Genomic DNA, 19,380 nt, shown 5'->3' with positions numbered 1-19,380 from the left:
ACGAATCACAGACAAAGGCCGTACCTTTGGAGGTGTCTCACCCACGTGAGCTAGTCATGGCTAAGCTAGTGGCAATAGAGGCGTCTACTTTCGAAGTCACCCGGGAACCTGCTTCTGAAGGAGTTCCACTCGTGTATGTGGACGATAAGGTGCAAGATTTCGATCTTGGGTTGTTGCACCCCAGCATGATCCACCACGGGAGGCTCAAGATCCAATAGCTGAACTGGGACAGTTCATAAAGGACACACTAAGAGCTTGGCCATAAAAGGTGGAATTGTACATATAGGCCAAGACCAGTGAGGGCCGGGGTGACTATAGACTTAGAGTGAACTTAAAAACCTTCCCCAGTCCAGAGTTGGTTAATGTCAGGTGTCACAGACACCCAGAAAAGAATGAAGCAACTTCCTCAGTAGCCAGTAAATCCGAGCCCGATAAGGGAAACATCCCTAAAGGTGGAAAGGTGAAGAGAAGGGGAAGTTTAGTGGGCAACAGGCAGTTGTCCATTAAAATGACCACTTTGGCCACTATATACAATACACAAGGTGGAAAGCTGCTCAATCAGATTGTAATGTCACTCAGGTGCTAAAAGGGGAGGGGTAATTCTGTGTAGGAAAAAAAAACTGTGTTCCCTAATGCACACGAGTGAATAATATTACTATATAATAATAGTCAGATAATACGGAGATCTTAGTTGCGTATATCTGCAGATATAGGGTTAAGCCCCCAGGCCGATCGACAAGGCTTCTCCGTCACTGGGGGTCCCTAATACTAGGTATGAGCCTGGGGTGCAGGACCCCACAATGTCGGCACAGGTCGGCCACCCCAGGTCAGCACACAGGTGAAAATTAATAGGGGTTAATAAGAAGCACAGAAGTGCTATCTAAGTGGTGTGATTAAAAATGTGTATATATTTATATTTGTTATATGTTATATTTTAATCACACCACTTAGATAGCACTTCTGTGCTTCTTATTAACCCCTATTAATTATCACCTGTGTGCTGACCTGGGGTGGCCGACCTGTGCCGACATTGTGGGGTCCTGCACCCCAGGCCCATACCTAGTATTAGGGACCCCCAGTGACGGAGAAGCCTTGTCGATCGGCCTGGGGGCTTAACCCTATATCTGCAGATATACGCAACTAAGATCTCCGTATTATCTGACTATTACTATGTAGATATATTATTCACTCGGTGTGCATTAGGGAACACAGTTTTTTTTTCCTACACAGAATTACCCCTCCCCTTTTAGCACCTGAGTGACATTACAATCTGATTGAGCAGCTTTCCACCTTGTGTATTGTATATAGAGAGGCATAAATGGGTCAGCATTAGGTGGGATTGCTGACACCAGTAGTGCCAAAGGGGAAGCCAGGGGTATCCCCAGGTAAGCTGGCTCTCGGATGCTGTAGGTGCCATTACCATGTGGCCTTACACTGGGAATTTAACCCAGATATATATATGTAATAATTTATGGGGTGGGTGTGGGGTGCAGTGGCCCCTGTGTCGGTATGGGTGGGCTGCTGCAGGTCGGCACACCCTAACACTTTATTAACACTTATTATTTTTCCTATCACTTTGTATATATTTTAATCACACCACTTAGATAGCACTTCTGTGCTTCTTATTAACCCCGACCTGTGCCGACATTGTGGGGTCCTGCACCCCAGGCCCATACCTAGTATTAGGGACCCCCAGTGACGGAGAAGCCTTGTCGATCGGCCTGGGGGCTTAACCCTATATCTGCAGATATACGCAACTAAGATCTCCGTATTATCTGACTATTACTATATATAGATATTATTCACTCGGTGTGCATTAGGGAACACAGTTTTTTTTTCCTACACTTTGGCCACTATGCCAAAGTGGAGGGAAAGGGAAGGTGGCACAGTGGAGTCGGTGCCACCAACCTTTAATGGAAATAAATTCCAAGGCCGGTTAAAAGGGCCTCGGACGTGTACTTGGGAGAGGAACTTGGGACCAGGTGTATGGGCCCAAGTTATGTCCCAAGACTTGTCAGCCCAAAATAATTGGTAAATGTGAAACCTTGCCTATGTCACATTCCGCTTTTCTGAGCCAGGAAAAGCTGAGGGAAAGGGTATGTGGCAGGAGAGGTACTTTGCCACCTCTAAGCTACACACAGCATATAATTGTGTAAGGAGATAGAAACATCAACAGCAAACTGCCTTCATTTTCACATCTCCACACTTGGTCATATAGGGGCTGGTGGTGCTCCCCAGAGTCAGACAACATATATTGTCTGGAGAGAAAAAGAAGACTCTACATTGGGGGCACTCTTATTACATACTAAGTCCAGGGGAATCATGTCAATATCAGTACAGAGGCGTCACCGGGTGTGGTGACACCCGGTGCGCGCCCCTGATCTCCTGCCGCGATCGCTGCAAAAGGGGGTGTGGCCTTGCACTTAGGGGGCGTGGCTTCGCGGGATCCCGGAATCGTCACTCTGGGGGCGTGCCCAGCATCTCCGGAGATTCTGGGCTTCCCCCAGAGCCAGTCTCCGTCCGCTGTCGGCTCCTCTTCTGTGAGAGGATCCGGGTGCTGTAGGAGACTTTCTCACTGCAGCACCAGGTTCCTGTCAGTGCGGAGGAGCTGACATTTGGTGTCACCCTCCTCCAGGCGTCACACCCGGGAGCGGGCCGCACCCCCCGCACCCGCCTTGTGACGACACTGTATCAGTATAAGATGTAACTTTTATTGTACTTGTTAAAACATCAAAACAAATTTATTTAGTATAAAAATAGGACACAGACAATCACACAAAAAACATTAATATTAAATATTTCTCTAGATAACGAGCTAATGCCTTCAATTAACCCACTAAATTGCTGAGATGAGCTTATTAGTACATACACCCTGTTCTCAGATGTCGCTGTTCTGAGCAGCTCATATATTGTTTTGCTGAATGTTACTCTCTTATTGGTGTAATTATACCTCAGTAATTCCTAAATCTGATCACAACATCATAGGAAAATGTCATATATTAGCCGCACAATCTGTGACCAGGTCCAATTTATCAACAGAGTGTCCATGGGATTGGTGTAGTGACCGCTATTACCTGATACTGGCTGGTGCGGCATATTACGCGTGTCACAGAACAATGGCCCTCATTCCGAGTTGTTCGCTCGGTATTTTTCATCGCATCGCAGTGAAAATCCGCTTAGTACGCATGCGCAATGTTCGCACTGCGACTGCGCCAAGTAACTTTACTATGAAGAAAGTAATTTTACTCACGGCTTTTTCTTCGCTCCGGCGATCGTAATGTGATTGACAGGAAATGGGTGTTACTGGGCGGAAACACGGCGTTTCAGGGGCGTGTGGCTGAAAACGCTACCGTTTCCGGAAAAAACGCAGGAGTGGCCGGAGAAACGGTGGGAGTGCCTGGGCGAACGCTGGGTGTGTTTGTGACGTCAACCAGGAACGACAAGCACTGAACTGATCGCACAGGCAGAGTAAGTCTGGATCTACTCTGAAACTGCTAAGTAGTTCGTAATCGCAATATTGCGAATACATCGGTCGCAATTTTAAGAAGCTAAGATTCACTCCCAGTAGGCGGCGGCTTAGCGTGTGTAACTCTGCTAAATTCGCCTTGCGACCGATCAACTCGGAATGAGGGCCATAGTATGTGATTCAATGTAGATGACAGTGGTACCGTACCATATGCAGTGCCTGGTTGTACTTTTGTATAATACACCGATATATCACACAGAGTTAGTACATTCCAATTTAGCAGTGTGTAGCAAAACTATTGTGAACACGGCTCATTTTTCAGTATTAGGATTAAACAATGTAGTGATCTATACAGCCCTTGTATTGGGTGGTATTCATGTGACCGCCGGTCAGCTGACCGACAGTCACATGACCTCCTCCACGAGCCCGACGGCTCACTTTCCCGATGGTCGGCATGCCGACCAACAGGGACTATTTCCACTCGTAGGTGTCCACGACACCCATAGAGTGGGAGTAAAACCCGTGGCGACCGCAGGTCACCACCGAGCCCGCAGCGTAGCGAGCGCAGAGAGCCCGCAAGGGGCTTGCTGCACTCGCCCCTCCCCGCCGGGATCCCGGCGTCGGTATGTTGCCGGGATCCCGGCGTTGGTCAGGAGACCGCCGGTCAGCCATACTACACCCCTTGTATTAAGAGACCAGCGGAGCATCACATGGAAACTCCTATGGCAGCAGCGTCACACGCCCATTCTCTGTGCGGAGCAGCAACACATCGCATAGGCGCAGTATAAACCCGTATGGACAGTGAAATATATAACGTAAGATCTAAATAAGAAAATGTGATAGAAATGTGAATTACAGCAATGCAGGTAATGGTGTCTCACCGTCTTATCCGCCTGACAACACACTGGTTTGGAGGAAGGTGGATGAGAATGTCAGCAGTGCGATCGCTGGTATGAGAAGAGAGTAATGGGCCGTACACACTGGGCGATATCACTCAGAGATATGAACGATCCTGATCATTAATGAATGAGATACCGTTCATATGTCTGAGTGTGGAGGCCCCGCGCTCGATCATCGCTGGTGCCCCGTCAGCTGTGCATGCCGGCCAATATGGACGATCTCCTCTATATATGCCTGCACTTCTATGGAGCCGGGTGACGGGGGGAATGAAGTAACTTCACTCCCCTCCCCCCCTGCCGTCGGGTCGCCCGTCGGCCGTATCCACTGTCGGGCAGCTCGGCGGCGGATATTTAAATGCGTGGGGCCCTTTAGATCTATAACTCGCACTGATTAGGTCCAAATTAGCAACAGAGTGTCAATAAAACTGGTGTAGTGACCGCTATTACCTGATACTGTTACACAATAACCCCCCTGCCTAGTGCGGCACATTATATATATATATATATATATATATATATATATATATATACACACACACGCGTGTCACAGAACAGCGCATCATGTATAGAATCCGATGTAGATAACAACGGTACCGTGTACAGTGCCTGGCTGTATAATACACCGATATATCACACACAGATCTATACAGCACATTCACTAAGAGAACAGCAGAGCATCACATTCACTAAGAGAACAGCAGAGCATTACATTCACTAAGAGAACAGCAGAGCATCACATTCACTAAGGGAACAGCAGAGCATCACATTCACTAAGCGAACAGCAGAGCATCACATTCATTAAGAGAACAGCAGAGCATCACATTCATTAAGGGAACAGCAGAGCATCACATTCATTAAGAGAACAGCAGAGCATCACATTCATTAAGGGAACAGCAGAGCATCACATTCATTAAGGGAACAGCAGAGCATCACATTCACTAAGGGAAAAGCAGAGCATCACATTCACTAAGAGAACAGCAGAGCATCACATTCACTAAGCGAACAGGAGAGCATCACATTCACTAAGCGAACAGCAGAGCATCACATTCATTAAGGGAACAGCAGAGCATCACATTCATTAAGGGAACAGCAGAGCATCACATTCATTAAGAGAACAGCAGAGCATCACATTCACTAAGGGAACAGCAGAGCATCACATTCACTAAGGGAACAGCAGAGCATCACATTCATTAAGGGAACAGCAGAGCATCACATTCACTAAGGGAAAAGCAGAGCATCACATTCACTAAGGGAAAAGCAGAGCATCACATTCACTAAGAGAACAGCAGAGCATCACATTCACTAAGCGAACAGCAGAGCATCACATTCACTAAGCGAACAGCAGAGCATCACATTCATTAAGGGAACAGCAGAGCATCACATTCATTAAGGGAACAGCAGAGCATCACATTCATTAAGAGAACAGCAGAGCATCACATTCACTAAGGGAACAGCAGAGCATCACATTCACTAAGGGAACAGCAGAGCATCACATTCATTAAGGGAACAGCAGAGCATCACATTCACTAAGGGAACAGCAGAGCATCACATTCATTAAGAGAACAGCAGAGCATCACATTCATTAAGAGAACAGCAGAGCATCACATTCATTAAGGTAACAGCAGAGCATCACATTCACTAAGGGAACAGCAGAGCATCACATTCACTAAGAGAACAGCAGAGCATCACATTCACTAAGGTAACAGCAGAGCATCACATTCACTAAGAGAACAGCAGAGCATCACATTCATTAAGGGAACAGCAGAGCATCACATTCATTAAGGGAACAGCAGAGCATCACATTCACTAAGGGAACAGCAGAGCATCACATTCATTAAGAGAACAGCAGAGCATCACATTCATTAAGAGAACAGCAGAGCATCACATTCATTAAGGGAACAGCAGAGCATCACATTCATTAAGAGAACAGCAGAGCATCACATTCATTAAGGGAACAGCAGAGCATCACATTCACTAAGGGAACAGCAGAGCATCACATTCACTAAGAGAACAGCAGAGCATCACATTCACTAAGGGAGCAGCAGAGCATCACATTCACTAAGGGAACAGCAGAGCATCACATTCACTAAGGGAACAGCAGAGCATCACATTCACTAAGAGAACAGCAGAGCATCACATTCACTAAGGGAACAGCAGAGCATCACATTCATTAAGGGAACAGCAGAGCATCACATTCATTAAGAGAACAGCAGAGCATCACATTCACTAAGGGAACAGCAGAGCACACATTCATTAAGGTAACAGCAGAGCATCGCATTCATTAAGGGAACAGCAGAGCATCACATTCACTAAGGGAACAGCAGAGCATCACATTCACTAAGGTAACAGCAGAGCATCACATTCATTAAGAGAACAGCAGAGCATCACATTCATTAAGGGAACAGCAGAGCATCATATTCATTAAGGGAACAGCAGAGCATCACATTCACTAAGGTAACAGCAGAGCATCACATTCACTAAGAGAACAGCAGAGCATCACATTCACTAAGAGAACAGCAGAGCATCACATTCATTAAGGGAACAGCAGAGGTCACATTCATTAAGGGAACAGCAGAGCATCACATTCATTAAGGGAACAGCAGAGCATCACATTCATTAAGAGAACAGCAGAGCATCACATTCATTAAGGTAACAGCAGAGCATCACATTCACTAAGGGAACAGCAGAGCATCACATTCACTAAGAGAACAGCAGAGCATCACATTCACTAAGAGAACAGCAGAGCATCACATTCATTAAGGGAACAGCAGAGCATCACATTCACTAAGAGAACAGCAGAGCATCACATTCATTAAGGGAACAGCAGAGCATCACATTCACTAAGAGAACAGCAGAGCATCACATTCATTAAGGGAACAGCAGAGCATCACATTCACTAAGAGAACAGCAGAGCATCACATTCATTAAAGGAACAGCAGAGCATCACATTCATTAAGGGAACAGCAGAGCATCACATTCACTAAGGGAACAGCAGAGCATCACATTCATTAAGGGAACAGCAGAGCATCACATTCATTAAGGGAACAGCAGAGCATCACATTCATTAAGGGAACAGCAGAGCATCACATTCATTAAGGGAACAGCAGAGCATCACATTCATTAAGGGAACAGCAGAGCATCACATTCACTAAGGGAACAGCAGAACATCACATTCACTAAGAGAACAGCAGAGCATCACATTCACTAAGAGAACAGCAGAGCATCACATTCATTAAGGGAACAGCAGAGCATCACATTCACTAAGAGAACAGCAGAGCATCACATTCATTAAAGGAACAGCAGAGCATCACATTCATTAAGGGAACAGCAGAGCATCACATTCACTAAGAGAACAGCAGAGCATCACATTCACTAAGAGAACAGCAGAGCATCACATTCATTAAAGGAACAGCAGAGCATCACATTCATTAAGGGAACAGCAGAGCATCACATTCATTAAGAGAACAGCAGAGCATCACATTCATTAAGGGAACAGCAGAGCATCACATTCACTAAGCGAACAGCAGAGCATCACATTCACTAAGGGAACAGCAGAGCATCACATTCATTAAGGGAACAGCAGAGCATCACATTCATTAAGGGAACAGCAGAGCATCACATTCATTAAGGGAACAGCAGAGCATCACATTCATTAAGGGAACAGCAGAGCATCACATTCACTAAGAGAACAGCAGAGCATCACATTCACTAAGAGAACAGCAGAGCATCACATTCATTAAGGGAACAGCAGAGCATCACATTCATTAAGGGAACAGCAGAGCATCACATTCATTAAGAGAACAGCAGAGCATCACATTCACTAAGCGAACAGCAGAGCATTACATTCACTAAGCGAACAGCAGAGCATCACATTCACTAAGCGAACAGCAGAGCATCACATTCATTAAGGGAACAGCAGAGCATCACATTCACTAAGGGAACAGCAGAGCATCACATTCATTAAGGGAACAGCAGAGCATCACATTCATTAAGGGAACAGCAGAGCATCACATTCACTAAGAGAACAGCAGAGCATCACATTCACTAAGGGAACAGCAGAGCATCACATTCACTAAGAGAACAGCAGAGCATCACATTCATTAAGGGAACAGCAGAGCATCACATTCACTAAGCGAACAGCAGAGCATCACATTCACTAAGCGAACAGCAGAGCATCACATTCACTAAGCGAACAGCAGAGCATCACATTCATTAAGGGAACAGCAGAGCATCACATTCACTAAGGGAACAGCAGAGCATCACATTCATTAAGGGAACAGCAGAGCATCACATTCATTAAGGGAACAGCAGAGCATCACATTCACTAAGAGAACAGCAGAGCATCACATTCACTAAGAGAACAGCAGCGCATCACATTCACTAAGGGAACAGCAGAGCATCACATTCATTAAGGGAACAGCAGAGCATCACATTCATTAAGGGAACAGCAGAGCATCACATGCATTAAGGGAACAGCAGAGCATCACATTCATTAAGGGAACAGCAGAGCATCACATTCACTAAGAGAACAGCAGAGCATCACATTCACTAAGAGAACAGCAGAGCATCACATTCATTAAGGGAACAGCAGAGCATCACATTCATTAAGGGAACAGCAGAGCATCACATTCATTAAGGGAACAGCAGAGCATCACATTCATTAAGGGAACAGCAGAGCATCACATTCATTAAGGGAACAGCAGAGCATCACATTCACTAAGAGAACAGCAGAGCATCACATTCACTAAGAGAACAGCAGAGCATCACATTCACTAAGAGAACAGCAGAGCATCACATTCATTAAGGGAACAGCAGAGCATCACATTCATTAAGGGAACAGCAGAGCATCACATTCACTAAGAGAACAGCAGAGCATCACATTCATTAAGGGAACAGCAGAGCATCACATTCACTAAGAGAACAGCAGAGCATCACATTCATTAAGGGAACAGCAGAGCATCACATTCATTAAGGGAACAGCAGAGCATCACATTCACTAAGAGAACAGCAGAGCATCACATTCATTAAGGGAACAGCAGAGCATCACATTCATTAAGGGAACAGCAGAGCATCACATTCATTAAGGGAACAGCAGAGCATCACATTCATTAAGGGAACAGCAGAGCATCACACTCACTAAGAGAACAGCAGAGAATCACATTCATTAAGGGAACAGCAGAGCATCACATTCATTAAGGGAACATCAGAGCATCACATTCATTAAGGGAACAGCAGAGCATCACATTCATTAAGGGAACAGCAGAGCATCACATTCATTAAGGGAACAGCAGAGCATCACATTCATTAAGGGAACAGCAGAGCATCACATTCACTAAGAGAACAGCAGAGCATCACATTCACTAAGAGAACAGCAGAGCATCACATTCACTAAGAGAACAGCAGAGCATCACATTCATTAAGGGAACAGCAGAGCATCACATTCATTAAGGGAACAGCAGAGCATCACATTCACTAAGAGAACAGCAGAGCATCACATTCATTAAGGGAACAGCAGAGCATCACATTCACTAAGAGAACAGCAGAGCATCACATTCATTAAGGGAACAGCAGAGCATCACATTCATTAAGGGAACAGCAGAGCATCACATTCACTAAGAGAACAGCAGAGCATCACATTCATTAAGGGAACAGCAGAGCATCACATTCATTAAGGGAACAGCAGAGCATCACATTCATTAAGGGAACAGCAGAGCATCACATTCATTAAGGGAACAGCAGAGCATCACACTCACTAAGAGAACAGCAGAGAATCACATTCATTAAAGGAACAGCAGAGCATCACATTCATTAAGGGAACATCAGAGCATCACATTCATTAAGGGAACAGCAGAGCATCACATTCATTAAGGGAACAGCAGAGCATCACATTCATTAAGGGAACAGCAGAGCATCACATTCACTAAGTGAACAGCAGAGCATCACATTCATTAAGGGAACAGCAGAGCATCACATTCATTAAGGGAACAGCAGAGCATCACATTCATTAAGGGAACAGCAGAGCATCACATTCACTAAGAGAACAGCAGAGCATCACATTAATTAAGGGAACAGCAGAGCATCACATTCATTAAGGGAACAGCAGAGCATCACATTCACTAAGGGAACAGCAGAGAATCACATTCATTAAGGGAACAGCAGAGCATCACATTCATTAAGGTAACAGCAGAGCATCACATTCAGTAAGGGAACAGCAGAGCATCACATTCATTAAGGGAATAGCAGAGCATCACATTCATTAAGGGAACAGCAGAGCATCACATTCATTAAGGGAACAGCAGAGCATCACATTCATTAAGGGAACAGCAGAGCATCACATTCACTAAGAGAACAGCAGAGCATCACATTCACTAAGAGAACAGCAGAGCATCACATTCATTAAGGGAACAGCAGAGCATCACATTCATTAAGGGAACAGCAGAGCATCACATTCATTAAGGGAACAGCAGAGCATCACATTCATTAAGGGAACAGCAGAGCATCACATTCATTAAGGGAACAGCAGAGCATCACATTCACTAAGAGAACAGCAGAGCATCACATTCACTAAGAGAACAGCAGAGCATCACATTCACTAAGAGAACAGCAGAGCATCACATTCATTAAGGGAACAGCAGAGCATCACATTCATTAAGGGAACAGCAGAGCATCACATTCACTAAGAGAACAGCAGAGCATCACATTCATTAAGGGAACAGCAGAGCATCACATTCACTAAGAGAACAGCAGAGCATCACATTCATTAAGGGAACAGCAGAGCATCACATTCATTAAGGGAACAGCAGAGCATCACATTCACTAAGAGAACAGCAGAGCATCACATTCATTAAGGGAACAGCAGAGCATCACATTCATTAAGGGAACAGCAGAGCATCACATTCATTAAGGGAACAGCAGAGCATCACATTCATTAAGGGAACAGCAGAGCATCACACTCACTAAGAGAACAGCAGAGAATCACATTCATTAAGGGAACAGCAGAGCATCACATTCATTAAGGGAACATCAGAGCATCACATTCATTAAGGGAACAGCAGAGCATCACATTCATTAAGGGAACAGCAGAGCATCACATTCATTAAGGGAACAGCAGAGCATCACATTCATTAAGGGAACAGCAGAGCATCACATTCACTAAGAGAACAGCAGAGCATCACATTCACTAAGAGAACAGCAGAGCATCACATTCACTAAGAGAACAGCAGAGCATCACATTCATTAAGGGAACAGCAGAGCATCACATTCATTAAGGGAACAGCAGAGCATCACATTCACTAAGAGAACAGCAGAGCATCACATTCATTAAGGGAACAGCAGAGCATCACATTCACTAAGAGAACAGCAGAGCATCACATTCATTAAGGGAACAGCAGAGCATCACATTCATTAAGGGAACAGCAGAGCATCACATTCACTAAGAGAACAGCAGAGCATCACATTCATTAAGGGAACAGCAGAGCATCACATTCATTAAGGGAACAGCAGAGCATCACATTCATTAAGGGAACAGCAGAGCATCACATTCATTAAGGGAACAGCAGAGCATCACACTCACTAAGAGAACAGCAGAGAATCACATTCATTAAGGGAACAGCAGAGCATCACATTCATTAAGGGAACATCAGAGCATCACATTCATTAAGGGAACAGCAGAGCATCACATTCATTAAGGGAACAGCAGAGCATCACATTCATTAAGGGAACAGCAGAGCATCACATTCACTAAGTGAACAGCAGAGCATCACATTCATTAAGGGAACAGCAGAGCATCACATTCATTAAGGGAACAGCAGAGCATCACATTCATTAAGGGAACAGCAGAGCATCACATTCACTAAGAGAACAGCAGAGCATCACATTAATTAAGGGAACAGCAGAGCATCACATTCATTAAGGGAACAGCAGAGCATCACATTCACTAAGGGAACAGCAGAGAATCACATTCATTAAGGGAACAGCAGAGCATCACATTCATTAAGGTAACAGCAGAGCATCACATTCAGTAAGGGAACAGCAGAGCATCACATTCATTAAGGGAATAGCAGAGCATCACATTCATTAAGGGAACAGCAGAGCATCACATTCATTAAGGGAACAGCAGAGCATCACATTCATTAAGGGAACAGCAGAGCATCACATTCACTAAGAGAACAGCAGAGCATCACATTCATTAAGGGAACAGCAGAGCATCACATTCATTAAGGGAACAGCAGAGCATCACATTCATTAAGGGAACAGCAGAGCATCACATTCACTAAGGGAACAGCAGAGCATCACATTCACTAAAGGAACAGCAGAGCATCACATTCTTTAAGGGAACAGCAGAGCATCACATTCATTAAGGGAACAGCAGAGCATCACATTCATTAAGGGAACAGCAGAGCATCACATTCATTAAGGGAACAGCAGAGCATCACATTCAATAAGGGAACAACAGAGCATCACATTCACTAAAGGAACAGCAGAGCATCACATTCATTAAGGGAACAGCAGAGCATCACATTCATTAAAGGAACAGCAGAGCATCGCATTCACTAAGGGAACAGCAGAGCATCACATTCATTAAGGGAACAGCAGAGCATCACATTCACTAAGGGAGCAGCAGAGCATCACATTCATTAAGGGAACAGCAGAGGTCACATTCATTAAGGGAACAGCAGAGCATTGCATTCATTAAAGGAACAGCAGAGCATCACATTCACTAAGAGAACAGAAGAGCATCACATTCACTAAGAGAACAGCAGAGCATCACATTCATTAAAGGAACAGCAGAGCATCACATTCATTAAAGGAACAGCAGAGCATCACATTCACTAAGGGAACAGCAGAGCATCACATTCACTAAGAGAACAGCAGAGCATCACATTCACTAAGAGAACAGCAGAGCATCACATTCATTAAGGGAACAGCAGAGCATCACATTCATTAAGGGAACAGCAGAGCATCACATTCACTAAGGGAACAGCAGAGCATCACATTCATTAAGGGAACAGCAGAGCATCACATTCATTAAGGGAACAGCAGAGCATCACATTCATTAAGGGAACAGCAGAGCATCACATTCATTAAGGGAACAGCAGAGCATCACATTCATTAAGAGAACAGCAGAGCATCACATTCATTAAGGGAACAACAGAGCATCACATTCATTAAGGGAACAGCAGAGCATCACATTCATTAAGAGAACAGCAGAGCATCACATTCATTAAGGGAACAGCAGAGCATCACATTCACTAAGGGAACAGCAGAGCATCACATTCATTAAGGGAACAGCAGAGCATCACATTCATTAAGAGAAAAGCAGAGCATCACATTCACTAAGGGAACAGCAGAGCATCACATTCACTAAGGGAACAGCAGAGCATCACATTCATTAAGGGAACAGCAGAGCATCACATTCACTAAGAGAACAGCAGAGCATCACATTCATTAAGGGAACAGCAGAGCATCACATTCACTAAGGGAACAGCAGAGCATCACATTCATTACGGGAACAGCAGAGCATCACATTCATTAAGAGAACAGCAGAGCATCACATTCACTAAGGGAACAGCAGAGCATCACATTCACTAAGGCAACAGCAGAGCATCACATTCATTAAGGGAACAGCAGAGCATCACATTCACTAAGGGAACAGCAGAGCATCACATTCATTAAGGGAACAGCAGAGCATCACATTCACTAAGGGAACAGCAGAGCATCACATTCACTAAGGGAACAGCAGAGCATCACATTCATTAAGGGAACAGCAGAGCATCACATTCACTAAGAGAACAGCAGAGCATCACATGCATTAAGGGAACAGCAGAGCATCACATTCACTAAGGGAACAGCAGAGCATCACATTCACTAAGGGAACAGCAGAGCATCACATTCATTAAGGGAACAGCAGAGCATCACATTCACTAAGAGAACAGCAGAGCATCACATTCATTAAGGGAACAGCAGAGCATCACATTCACTAAGGGAACAGCAGAGCATCACATTCACTAAGGGAACAGCAGAGCATCACATTCATTAAGGGAGCAGCAGAGCATCACATTCATTAAGGGAACAGCAGAGCATCACATTCACTAAGAGAACAGCAGAGCATCACATTCATTAAGAGAACAGCAGAGCATCACATTCATTAAGGGAACAGCAGAGCATCACATTCACTAAGGGAACAGCATAGCATCACATTCACTAAGGGAACAGCAGAGCATCACATTCATTAAAGGAACAGCAGAGCATCACATTCATTAAGGGAACAGCAGAGCATCACATGCATTAAGGGAACAGCAGAGCATCACATTCACTAAGGGAACAGCAGAGCATCACATTCATTAAGGGAACAGCAGAGCATTACATTCACTAAGGGAACAGCAGAGCATCACATTAATTAAGGGAACAGCAGAGCATCACATTCACTAAGAGAACAGCAGAGCATCACTTTCATTAAGGGAACAGCAGAGCATCACATTCACTAAGGGAACAGCAGAGCATCACATTCACTAAGGGAACAGCAGAGCATCACATTCACTAAGAGAACAGCAGAGCATCACATTCACTAAGGGAACAGCAGAGCATCACATTCACTAAGGGAACAGCAGAGCATCACATTCATTAAGGGAACAGCAGAGCATCACATTCATTAAGGGAACAGCAGAGCATCACATGCATTAAGGGAACAGCAGAGCAACACATTCACTAAGGGAACAGCAGAGCATCACATTCATTAAGGGAACAGCAGAGCATCACATTCATTAAGGGAACAGCAGAGCATCACATTCATTAAGGGAACAGCAGAGCATCACATTCATTAAGGGAACAGCAGAGCATCACATTCATTAAGGGAACAGCAGAGCATCACATTCATTAAGGGAACAGCAGAGCATCACATTCATTAAGGGAACAGCAGAGCATCACATTCATTAAGGGAACAGCAGAGCATCACATTCATTAAGGGAACAGCAGAGCATCACATTCATTAAGGGAACAGCAGAGCATCACATTCATTAAGGGAACAGCAGAGCATCACATTCATTAAGAGAACAGCAGAGCATCACATTCATTAAGCGAGCAGCAGAGCATCACATTCATTAAGGGAACAACAGAGCATCACATTCATTAAGGGAACAGCAGAGCATCACATTCATTAAGGGAACAGCAGAGCATCACATTCACTAAGGGAACAGCAGAGCATCACATTCATTAAGGGAACAGCAGAGCATCACATTCATTAAGAGAAAAGCAGAGCATCACATTCACTAAGAGAACAGCAGAGCATCACATTCATTAAGGGAACAGCAGAGCATCACATTCACTAAGGGAACAGCAGAGCATCACATTCACTAAGGGAACAGCAGAGCATCACATTCATTAAGGGAGCAGCAGAGCATCACATTCATTAAGGGAACAGCAGAGCATCACATTCACTAAGAGAACAGCAGAGCATCACATTCATTAAGAGAACAGCAGAGCATCACATTCATTAAGGGAACAGCAGAGCATCACATTCACTAAGGGAACAGCATAGCATCACATTCACTAAGGGAACAGCAGAGCATCACATTCATTAAAGGAACAGCAGAGCATCACATGCATTAAGGGAACAGCAGAGCAACACATTCACTAAGGGAACAGCAGAGCATCACATTCACTAAGGGAACAGCAGAGCATCACATTCACTAAGGGAACAGCAGAGCATCACATTCATTAAGGGAGCAGCAGAGCATCACATTCACTAAGGGAACAGCAGAGCATCACATTCACTAAGGGAACAGCAGAGCATCACATTCACTAAGAGAACAGCAGAGCATCACATTCACTAAGGGAACAGCAGAGCATCACATTCACTAAGGGAACAGCAGAGCATCACATTCATTAAGGGAACAGCAGAGCATCACATTCATGAAGGGAACAGCAGAGCATCACATGCATTAAGGGAACAGCAGAGCAACACATTCACTAAGGGAACAGCAGAGCATCACATTCATTAAGGGAACAGCAGAGCATCACATTCATTAAGGGAACAGCAGAGCATCACATGCATTAAGGGAACAGCAGAGCATCACATTCACTAAGGGAACAGCAGAGCATCACATTCATTAAGGGAACAGCAGAGCATCACATGCATTAAGGGAACAGCAGAGCATCACATTCATTAAGGGAACAGCAGAGCATCACATTCACTAAGAGAACAGCAGAGCATCAGATTCACTAAGGGAACAGCAGAGCATCACATGCATTAAGGGAACAGCAGAGCATCACATGCATTAAGGGAACAGCAGAGCATCACATTCACTAAGGGAACAGCAGAGCATCACATTCACTAAGGGAACAGCAGAGCATCAGAATCATTAAGGGAACAGCAGAGCATCACATTCACTAAGGGAACAGCAGAGCATCACATTCATTAAGGGAACAGCAGAGCATCACATTCACTAAGAGAACAGCAGAGCATCACATTCATTAAGGGAACAGCAGAGCATCACATTCATTAAGGGAACAGCAGAGCATCACATTCACTAAGGGAACAGCAGAGCATCACATTCATTAAGGGAACAGCAGAGCATCTCATTCATTAAGGGAACAGCAGAGCATCACATTCACTAAGGGAACAGCAGAGCATCACATTCACTAAGGGAACAGCAGAGAATCACATTCATTAAGGGAACAGCAGAGCATCACATTCACTAAGGGAACAGCAGAGCATCACATTTACTAAGGGAACAGCAAAGCATCACATTCATTAAGGGAACAGCAGAGCATCACATTCACTAAGGGAACAGCAGAGCATCACATTCATTAAGGGAGCAGCAGAGCATCACATTCATTAAAGGAACAGCAGAGCATCACATTCATTAAGGGAACAGCAGAGCATCACATTCACTAAGGGAACAGCAGAGCATCACATTCATTAAGGGAACAGCAGAGCATCACATTCACTAAGGGACCACAGAGCATCACATTCATTAAGGGAACAGCAGAGCATCACATTCACTAAGGGAAAAGCAGAGCATCACATTCATTAAGGGAACAGCAGAGCATCTCATTCACTAAGAGAACAGCAGAGAATCACATTCACTAAGGGAACAGCAGAGCATCACATTCACTAAGGGAACAGCAGAGCATCACATTCATTAAGGGAACAGCAGAGCATCACATTCACTAAGGGAACAGCAGAGCATCAGAATCATTAAGGGAACAGCAGAGCATCAGAATCATTAAGGGAACAGCAGAGCATCACATTCACTAAGGGAACAGCAGAGCATCACATTCATTAAGGGAACAGCAGAGCATTACATGCATTAAGGGAACAGCAGAGCATCACATTCATTAAGGGAACAGCAGAGCATCACATTCACTAAGGGAACAGCAGAGCATCACATTCATTAAGGGAACAGCAGAGCATCACATTCACTAAGGGAACAGCAGAGCATCACATTCATTAAGGGAACAGCGGAGCATCACATTCATTAAGGGAACAGCAGAGCATCACATTCATTAAGGGAACAGCAGAGCATCACATTCATTAAGGAACAGCAGAGCATCACATTCATTAAGGGAACAGCAGAGCATCACATTCACTAAGGGAACAGCAGAGCATCACATTCATTAAGGGAACAGCAGAGCATCACATTCATTAAGAGAACAGCAGAGCATCACATTCATTAAGGGAACAGCAGAGCATCACATTCACTAAGGGAACAGCAGAGTATCACATTCATTAAGGGAACAGCAGAGCATCACATTCACTAAGGAACAGCAGAGCATCACATTCATTAAGGGAACAGCAGAGCATCACATTCACTAAGGGAACAGCAGAGCATCACATTCACGAAGGAGCAGCAGAGCATCACATTCATTAAGGGAGCAGCAGAGCATCACATTCATTAAGGGAACAGCAGAGCATCACATTCATTAAGAGAACAGCAGAGCATCACATTCATTAAGGGAACAGCAGAGCATCACATTCACTAAGGGAACAGCAGAGCATCACATTCATTAAGGGAACAGCAGAGCATCACATTCACTAAGGGAACAGCAGAGCATCACATTCACTAAGAGAACAGCAGAGCATCACATTCACTAAGAGAACAGCAGAGCATCACATTCACTAAGGGAACAGCAGAGCATCACATTCACTAAGGGAACAGCAGAGCATCACATTCACTAAGGGAACAGCAGAGCATCACATTCATTAAGGTAACAGCAGAGCATCACATTCACTAAGAGAACAGCAGAGCATCACATTCACTAAGGGAACAGCAGAGCATCACATTCACTAAGAGAACAGCAGAGCATCACATTCACTAAGAGAACAGCAGAGCATCACATTCACTAAGAGAGAAGCAGAGCATCACACGATATTGCCCGGGCACAATTACTCCCATATAAGCAGTAAGTGAATATATAGCAGTTAGTCCAGCAGATTAGGTTGATGCTTAGCATCTGCTGTGTCACCTTCTTACCCCCCTGAGAACAGGTAGATCAGGAGGGTGGATGAGAGTGCCGGCGGGGTATGAGAAGAAAGTAACGCAGCCTGCAGACTGTTTCCGTTAGAGCATTGCTGGTACTCTGATATCACTGACATGATCATCATTTGGATGTAGAATGAGAAGTGGGCACCACAGGCCATGGTACCCGAGTAGAGTTGCAGGATGTATATATGTATATGGGCCCTCATTCCGAGTTGTTCGCTCGCTAGCCGCTTTTCGCAGCTTTGCACACGCTAAGCCGCCGCCCTCTGGGAGTGAATCTTAGCTTAGCAGAATTGCGAACGAAGTATTCGCAATATTGCGATAAGACATCTCTGTGCAGTTTCTGAGTAGCTCGAGACTTACTCTGCCAGTGCGATCAGTTCAGTGCTTGTCGTTCCTGGTTTGACGTCACAAACACACCCAGCGTTCGCCCAGACACTCCCCCGTTTTTCCCAGAAACGGAAGCATTTTTTCACACACTCCCATAAAACGGCCAGTTTCCGCCCAGAAACACCCACTTCCTGTCAATCAC

The sequence above is a fragment of the Pseudophryne corroboree genome, unplaced genomic scaffold (genome assembly GCF_028390025.1).
Source record: "Pseudophryne corroboree isolate aPseCor3 unplaced genomic scaffold, aPseCor3.hap2 scaffold_687, whole genome shotgun sequence".
NCBI lineage: Eukaryota > Metazoa > Chordata > Amphibia > Anura > Myobatrachidae > Pseudophryne > Pseudophryne corroboree.
This window is presented reverse-complemented; position numbering follows the sequence as displayed.